This window comes from Pongo pygmaeus, chromosome 18 (genome assembly GCF_028885625.2).
Source record: "Pongo pygmaeus isolate AG05252 chromosome 18, NHGRI_mPonPyg2-v2.0_pri, whole genome shotgun sequence".
NCBI classification, from domain to species: domain Eukaryota; kingdom Metazoa; phylum Chordata; class Mammalia; order Primates; family Hominidae; genus Pongo; species Pongo pygmaeus.
Genome location: NC_072391.2, coordinates 83,779,501 through 83,786,990, shown reverse-complemented (window position 1 = coordinate 83,786,990; position 7,490 = coordinate 83,779,501).

Below are 7,490 nucleotides of genomic sequence, written 5' to 3'. Positions count from 1 at the left end.
CTGCTCGGCATTAACGCCGGGCCCGCGCCCTCCTCGCCCCCCGCTCCCTCCAACCCCCTGCGAGGCGAGGTTCAAACGACGCCTCAAGGTAGGGCGGCCAGCCAGGACCCGACGCGGGAGCTGGGCGGGAGGGAAGCGGCCTGTCCTCGGGGCTTCGGAAAGGAGGGAAGGAGGACCCGGCCAGGGGAAACGAAACTTCACGGCCGGCGGAGGAGCGCGGGAGGGATATTAGTGGGTGAAAGTGCAGCCCTGGGGACTAGGGGACTGTGGGGAAGTATCAGGTCCAGCGGGTGGATTATAAGATGATCTGCGTACAGATACCTGAGATACTTCTCGCACGCTCTAGATGTGCACGCGTCATGCTGCTGGCGTGCGGAGGACTGTGGCCCGCCCAGCCAGCACAGGGAAGGGGAGAACCAAAGTCTCCCTTGGCAGACGAGTGTGAGGTGGGCGTCCAGTGTGAGGGGCTGGGCACACAGAACAGTGAGAACTGTGCAAATATATCAGCCTCTGTGCGGGACATTCCAGAAGGATGTCGGTACCATGCGGTGGTTTCCCGTGTAATGAATATTTTAAGATGTGAGCAATATAACTTGTTATGGAAGCCGAATATTTGAATACAAAATGAGGTGCTCTCTACACAGACTATGGGGAAATGTGTGCACAGCATAGTAGTGTTATGTACACAGAATCTTTCAGATGTGTGCAGGATAGCATGTTACACACATGTTACATGTTACTCTGGGAGGTGTGCAGCAAATAACGTATTCCAGACACAGAGTATTGCAGGCTCTGTGAGCATAAAACCTAGGATACATGTAGACTGCGTGTGCCCTGCAATGGGTTCCATGCAGGGTGCATTTAAAGTTGTATACAGTGCAGTGCCTGAGGAAACAGAACTCCGTGGGAGACCGGTGGATGCAAAATGAATTCTGGCTACAGCACGTTGCAAGGACAGGGTCCACGTGGTAACCAGTACTCTCTCCGCCCAAGCATCAGGCCATGTGTGTACAGTAGCGCATGGCTAGGCGAAGGGAAGACTGTCCCAAGGTTTCCACGCCGCCCGAAATTCAGTCATAGTAAGAAGGCAATAATGCAGTGACCACACAGCGATCGGTTTCGGAACCCTGCCTGTGCCCTGGCTAGGCGCCTCAAGGTCATCACCAGCTCACAAAATCCCACTGTAATGCTGATTCTCTTTTGATCTCAGGTCCCAGGGAAGCGAAATGACGCTCTGACTTTATTTTTGTAGCCATCGAGTGACATTTACCTGCTTTGTGGCTCTGGGAGGGGAGTGGTGGCAGCTCTTGGTGTGGTGTGGGGATGCGGGGACAGGTGTGTTGGGTTTCCAGTGGGGCTGTGAGAGGCTGTGTGCTCAGGGCACGGAGCCACCTATTTGCAGTGGGCAGAGGGAAGACGCAGGCGAAGGCAAGACCTGCAGAACCTGCAGCAGAAGAGGCCCCAAATCCTGGGGTACCCCAGTGTCTGGGGGCAATGGCACTATCAGGAGAGCTTCTGACCCAAGCCACACATATTAGGGGTGCTGTCTTCACTTGTGCCTGCTGCTGCCTGATCAATCTCAAACCAAGGTACTCAGTCAGGAGCAAGTAGCAAGCTAGGCTCTGGGCTCCTCCCCAGACTCTTCATGGGGGTACTCCAAGGTGAGGAGGAGAGAAAGGTGGCACGCGCTGGTCTACCCAGCCCTGCCACACCCACTTAGCACAGATGGGACTGGGAACCCACCTGTGGGGACCCTCAAGGCCAACTTTGGGGAGCAGCTGTGACGAGGGCGATCCCTGGTCCCAGGCCCTGGCAGTAAATCTCCTCTTAGCTGAACAATATAGAGACGTTCATAGTTTGGTCATGAAAAAAAAAAAAAAGGCAAAAAAAAAAAAAAAAGAAAAAGGATAAAAAGAAAGAAGAAAGAAAAAAGGAAAAAAGAAAATAAAAGGAAAAAATGAAAAAATATAAGGAAAAATGTAAAAGAAAAAAGAAAAAAGTCTGGTGCTTGTGCTGCCGCAGCCCGAGCTCGCCCCTTCCACCCGCCCTTTTACCCAAATGCACGCATTTTCCATGATGTTCTTCAAGGAAATATTTGACAACATTGCAGCCCAGGAATCTCCAGCCTTCTTCCCGGTGAGATTTTCAGAAGATTTCTTGCATCTGCAGTACATGTGGCTCTCAGAAACAGAAAGCGCCTGAGACAGTGAGCTTCCCGGCGCTCCCTTGCTGGACGCCCGGCCCATCTGCAGCTCTGTCTTCCCACAGGGGCAGTGCCTGAAGCATCCCGATAGATTTTTAATCTCTGCTGCCTGGACAGTTCTGCTTGGAAAGATGGTGATACTATTTTCCTTACAGCATGAATGTGTGTGTATGGGGCATGTAAGTTGGGGGGGGGTGTTGAAGGGGCTCCCAGAATTTGTTTCTGAGCAAAGTGTCCACATTAAAGGAAATTGATGACAAAAAGGGGCAGCAGAGAAAGACAGGGAGCGGGCATGTGACTCAGTTGCTCTCTGTGGAATTATAAGTCCTCCTGAGACTGGGAGGGAGCAAGGCAACAAAGAGAAAAGAGATGAGAACGTGAATGGGTTTCTACAAGACAAACCAAAAAGAAAACAAATTAAATTTCAGTGGGCAGGTGTTGTGTAGTTTCAGATTTGAAAGAGAGAGGTGTGATAGACGTGCATGCTCACCCCACAGGGAAGAGGGAATCAGAAGCCAGGGAGACCCCTGGAAATGAGGACCATGGAAACAGAGGTGAAAGGGGAACGCGTTCAGGTTTGTTTCTTAATCAAAGGTAGCAATTTGCTCCCAGAAACCTGCTAATGTGGACACTCAACATGTGCCCATTGGTCTCCATTTGCAGCTTGTAATGCCCTGTCTGTTCCCGCTTAGATGTTGAAAATGATGCAAACAAGTTTTTGTTTTGTTTTATTTTGTTTTAAGGGAGAAAACAAAATCCACTCAGCCAAGTGATGCCAGGCTTGGGAAGGGAGGAAGGGGCTTTACTGGCTCAAAGATGTTGCCCACAGTCCAGGGTTCCCTGAGAAAATGAAGGTGCCTCCCTCTTCTCACACCCTCCTCCAAGGCTAGTTTGGGTCCTTTTTGTCCCAGCCGGGTTGTAGTTCAGCCACTCCAGGAACCCCTTGAAGGATTTACACTTGGACGTGTGCAGACATGCACAGACCCACCGGCCTGTTTTGTTTGTTTCTTTTGCAAAATCGATTGGAGAGCCAGATCCTGTGTGCCTGGCATGGGCAAAGGTAAGGCAGCCCCTGGCAAGTCAGTAAAGAAGGAAAGTTCAGGGTGGGAGCCAGGTGGGGTGCACACAGAACAGACGCACAGGGAGGCAGAGGAACCCCTGCCCACCCCAGAGAGAGACCGAGGATATTCCCTCATCAGAATTCAGAGACATCTAGAGGCTCAGGGACAGGGGCGAGGCCCCAAGAGACATATACAGCGATTGTGGGAGAATCGGGGACTCAGCACAGTGAGGGAGGCGTGGATGGAAGGCAAAGACGTGCAGGGAGACAGCAGCACACACACACGCACAGGCACATACACACACACACAACACGTGCACACACACACACCTCACACAGAGAGAGCACACAAATACAGAAAACACAAATACACACACAGGCACACACAGAACACACAAATGCACACACAGGCACACACAGAGAACACACAAATGCACACACAGAGAACACACAATACAAGCACACGCATACACAGATCCCATTCACATGGATGGATTTCCTTGGTTGGCCTCAGGGAAGTACCCTGAGAAAGAAGGGGAGTTTGGGGTGGCCAGAGCCCCACTCCAGAGGCCCCCAATCTCAGCTCTGAGTTTAAAACCCTGCTAATGCAGGAAGAGTCCCCAGAGGTGGAGAAGGGTTCCGTCCTGCCCCGAGCACTAGCTCTGGCCTTGAGCAAATGATTTAATCTCTCGGTGCCTCAGTCCCCATCCACAGAGCTGACATGACCAGGGAAGGGACACCTGAAGTGCGTCCTGCAGGGTCTGGCAGGGGTGGGGGTGGGGGGATGGGCACCGTAAACTCAAACCATGGCCGAATGGTTAAACAAACAAATATAGCCATTAGTAATTGGGAGTGTGGGTCCCACCTGGCTAAGACTCCGCTCTACTGCTGTGTGACATGGGGATATGGGCCAGTGGCTTTATCTCTCTGTGCTTGGTTTTCCTCATCTGCAAAACAAGAACAATGACAGCACCTCCTTTCTGGATGGTTGAGCTGATTAAATTCGTTAGCAATTGTTAGCTGTGGTTGTTATTGTTGGGGGTGCAGAGCCCCTTCAAGCCTGGCCGTTTAGGGTCAGGGCCAGGCATGAGCATAAGGCGGGAGTCTAAACTCTTGTGCACTGGTGAATGAGCACCTTCCCCTCTGGGCTCTGGGAGGAGCCTGGGGGTCAGCCAGTGGCCTCCTTGAGCCCTTGGAGAACTCAGAATGACTTCTCAACACCAAGAAGGTGACACAGTCTCGGATGTAGCCCCCATCCTCTCATGGCTGGGCTTGGTCCCCAGTCACCCTCTGCAGTCAACAGAGCCCCTCATTAAGGGGCCCCCACCGCATTGCAGTGGCTGCCCCAGAACTGGGTCAGAATCCCACCTCGCTGCCCCATCTGCTGTGTGTCCCCTGGGCAGCTTCTTGACCTATCTGAGCCCCCTTTCTCTTTTGCAGGATGGCAAGAATAGCAGTCCCTGTGCCCTAGGGCAGCCGTGAAGACTAAATGGAAAGATAATGCTGTTAGAATTAGAGAACCACTATCCTTAGAGAACCACTGAGCACCCGCAGTGTGCAAGCACTGTGCTGAGGCATTGCTGTTATTTGCGCAGTTGCTGTTCTGAAGCCCATTTCACAGACAGGAAAGCAAGGTGCAGCACAGAGGCAAACAGTAAGGGCCCAATAAATGCTGGGTCGATTTTAAGGCACTTCCCTCCCTTCTCCCAAAGTCGACAGTGCAGACCCCTGTGGCATCTGGACTCTGGGCTGCCATTGGCAAGCCCAGGAGAAGCACGGGGTTGGGGGGGAGCCTGGAAGCGGGGAGGGGAAATGTCCTCATCTACTCGGAGGCTCTGGCAAGGTTAAGCCAGGTTTGAAAGCCCTCGCATCCCCCTTCCCCAGGTTCCCACAACACCTAATAACAAAATAACAGCTTCTAGCCTGGGGTCCTGCCTGGGACCACCTCCCTGGGGAAAGCAGGGGAAACCTGAGGCCTCCTGGGGAGGCCCCACCAGCTCCCACCCCCACTTCTCGGCCTTCACCCCGCTACAGTCCAGTTTCTGAGAAACGACAGGGAGGATGAGGGGTGGGGGTTTTGTCCTGAACATCCCCTCAACGTCAGCACTGTCTGTTGCTGTTTTGCTGCGGGGTTGGGGGAGGCGCTCATTCGCCCTTTGCCCCTCTGGGTGTTCAGGGAGAATCTTTATTGAAGCCTCTTTTCAAGTCAAAGAATTGGAGCAGGAGGACTTTGAGCAAAGCGGGGCCCTTGGAGCCGCTTGGATTTAGCTCCTTGGAGGTCAGAGGGGCCCCTGTCCCCCACTCTGCAAAGCAGACCTCCCAGGAGAATTCCTTGGAGTAGGGGCCCCTGACTGGCCCAGGCACTGTCTCTACCTGGGGTGTCATAGAGAGTGCTCCTCTGCTCCTCAGCCCAAGGGTTGGAGCGCTCCTGGCAATGTAGATAACAAGCGCGTTATCCTCGTTTTAACGATGATTATTTTTGCCTCTCACTCAGTGCTCACCTTGTTACAAGCCAGCAGACTTCCTACCCTCTAGAATTTAAAAATCAACTGGAGGCGAAAACGTAAAGTAACCACTCAAACTTTGTAGTTCTTTTATTTTGAAACGTATTTTCTCAATGTTTGAAATACACCAAATCTTTAAAGAATTTGATCACACAGACATCCTAGCGCCTATTCGTTTTTAAAAGTAATTTCTGTGGTTCACTTGGTTTTCATATGTGCACTGCATTTCTCTACCCCAGTGCCAATTAATTCTCATCCTGGGGATTTTTTCTTAATAGTTAGCAATTAATTACCTGCAAAAATTCTATCCCTGACATGGGTAGATGTATAAGACCCGCTATTTAAAAAAGCATAAACCTCAAAATATTTAAACTATTTTGTTATATACCCAAGGTCAGCATTGATCCTTTTATCTGGCCTCTCCTCTCACCTCCCTTAGAGTTTGAAAACCACTTCGTTCTCACTGTCAGCTGCAGGCAAAACTTTCTCTCCGTGGGGTCATTGTTTTTTTTCCCAAAATTGAGCTGAGATCCATTTAATGCACCATGAAAACTAACTTAATTAGGAATCAAATCCACTCTTTTGTGAGACCAGCGGTAAGCGTCCTACACTCCCTCCGCTGCCGCCCCCACGTTTCTCTGCGTTTTTTGCTAAGCCGCCTCTGCTGAAGTACGTGACTCCAGGGCAGCCGCCCCTCCACCGCTGCCCACCTGCCCCTGACTGCTCTCTCCCTCTCTCTCTCTCCTTTTTAAGCAGCCGAGGCGCACTCTGGTTTTGCAAGTCTGACATTCTTTACGTCGCCTTCCCGGAAAAATTTGTCCAGGGCTGGCGTTCGGCCGAGGCGGTGCATCTGACGCCCGGGAGAAGCAGAGCGCGTTTCTTTCGGCGTGGACCTAGGACCCCTGCGGGTTCCAGGGGCGGCACCCCTTGGGGTCGGCATTGGGACCTGGCTGCGAGGCAGCTCGGCGGCCATCAAGGCGCCGGCAGCGGCGGGAGGGTGCCAGGCTGACCCGGCTGGTAACTGCTGTTCTAGCTCTGCAACCGAGCGCTCCTTTCCACCGCGGTTTGGGCTAATGATGGGTCCTGCCGGCGTGAACCCCGTGTTTATTATACCTTCACCAGCCCACGGGAGGGGTGCGCGTCTGAGCGCCCGGGGTCCAGGAACGCCGGAGCTGCAAAGCCGAAAACTTTTCAGGCTGGGAAAAGGTCTCGGGGCCCCCTCATACCACGCCTTTTTCGCACTCGCTTGGCCTTGACTTGGTTAAGGGCGGATTCAGCCTGCTTTCAGGCTGGGGGGCCTCGGGGCACCGGGGTGCACCTGGGGCCCGCCCCCTTGGGGAGGCACCTTCTGGAAACCCAGGCCCCGCGCGTCTCCCGCCGGGACTGCCCCTTGGGCGGTGGTGAAACTGCCCAGGCCCCGGGTATCATGATCATACTCAAACCCCAGCCCCTGCCCGCCCCAGCCAGTAGGGGAGAGGGTTGAGGGTGGGAGGCCTCGGCGCTGTTCTCTGGATGCAACTGAGATTGCCGCTAGAGGGTGACGCCTGGGTCGGAATCCGAGGTAGACGAATCTGGGGTGCTGGAACCGTGCTTTTCCCCGGAAAACCCAAGAAATGCACTTACAGTGCGAGATTGGTTGGGGCGTGTCTATAGGGGCAACGGGAAATAGCGAATACTACGGATTATGTGCTAAGGGAGGGAAAGCAGATCAAAGGTCCATTAC